Here is a 1,366-nt window from a genome sequence, read left to right as displayed (position 1 = left end):
GAGTTAATATTTTAATAGTTTGGTGGGTTGCATTTCGCTACAATTTAACTTGAAACAATTGCCGCGATATTTTTTATAATTCAGCTTTCTATTCTTTTCATCGAATTAGTTGCGAAGCTCTTATCACAGCCTTATTTGCCTTTTTTTCTGATTTTCAATCAATCACGGAAATAAGAAGTAATAATTTGCCTTTCGATCTTCAACTTCAAGCATTTGGTTCTGACCCGTGAAAACTTCTTCTGCTCCTTTTTCATACATCGTGCTTGATAAGGAATTGATCAAATTTCCATCATTTATCGATTCAATATGATTTTGAAAACGCAAAGTTACATCTACTGTATGTAGTGATTCCATGTAACTCTCAAAATTATAACTTTTTAAGAGAATTTCAAGAAATGTTTTAGGAAGAAATAATTCAACGCACTCCGAGCGATGATAAATTTTAATCATTCAAATAAATATTAATTTACTAACAGTATGACTAAATACATATGAAGTAAAACGTTATTACAATAAACAAGTATGAATTATTTTTTACTTCTATTTATTTTGCTATTATTGAGCAGTCAGGGAACCATGAATATTTATTTTACTACTTTTGATGAATTGTCTCTACTTGACAGTATTTTTATCAAAACTTCTACCATTCTATGCCAGCACTTCCTTAAAATATTTCTATTTCATAAGTGTGAATTCTTTAATAACAAATTACAGAAACTTTAGAAGAATTATCCGGGTTTCCAAACAAATAAGACAATTTTATTGCTCTAAGGATTGTACCTTATCTATTAATAGATTTTAAATGTAACTTTTTTCTTATCAATTTCTTGTTAACTGAGATTCATTTTGAGAGAAAATGACTAATTTTAATATTTAATATTTATTGTCGGATTTGGCAATAGTTCAAGTATGGGAAATTTCCGCAAAATCTTTAATTGCAATCTAGTTTTAGTTTTCGTTTATTCATTAAACTTATTTAGAATGTTATATATATTTTTAATGAGAGTTGATTATGAATATTAATTAACTGAATTAGTTTTCCTATAGTTTTACGTGCATTTTCAATTCAATTTTACACCTTATAGCAGAAAATCATAGACCCTTGCAGAACTATGTATAATTTTGAAAAAGTCCTCCTAGAATTTCTATGCAACTGTTAATTTATTTATTTCTTTACTTATTTTTAAAAAAACATTATTTGTTTTTGAATCTATTTGTTATAAAATTGAAATTTTCAAATACAGTATATGTATAAAACCTTTTGAACACAATGTTTTTTTGTAAAATTTTTGATTAAAATCGATTTAATTTTTTCTACCAAATCGTTCTGTTTTTACTCGTTTGCATACATAGAGTTTTTAAATGT

This window comes from Uloborus diversus, chromosome 2 (assembly GCF_026930045.1).
Source record: "Uloborus diversus isolate 005 chromosome 2, Udiv.v.3.1, whole genome shotgun sequence".
NCBI lineage: Eukaryota > Metazoa > Arthropoda > Arachnida > Araneae > Uloboridae > Uloborus > Uloborus diversus.
This window is presented reverse-complemented; position numbering follows the sequence as displayed.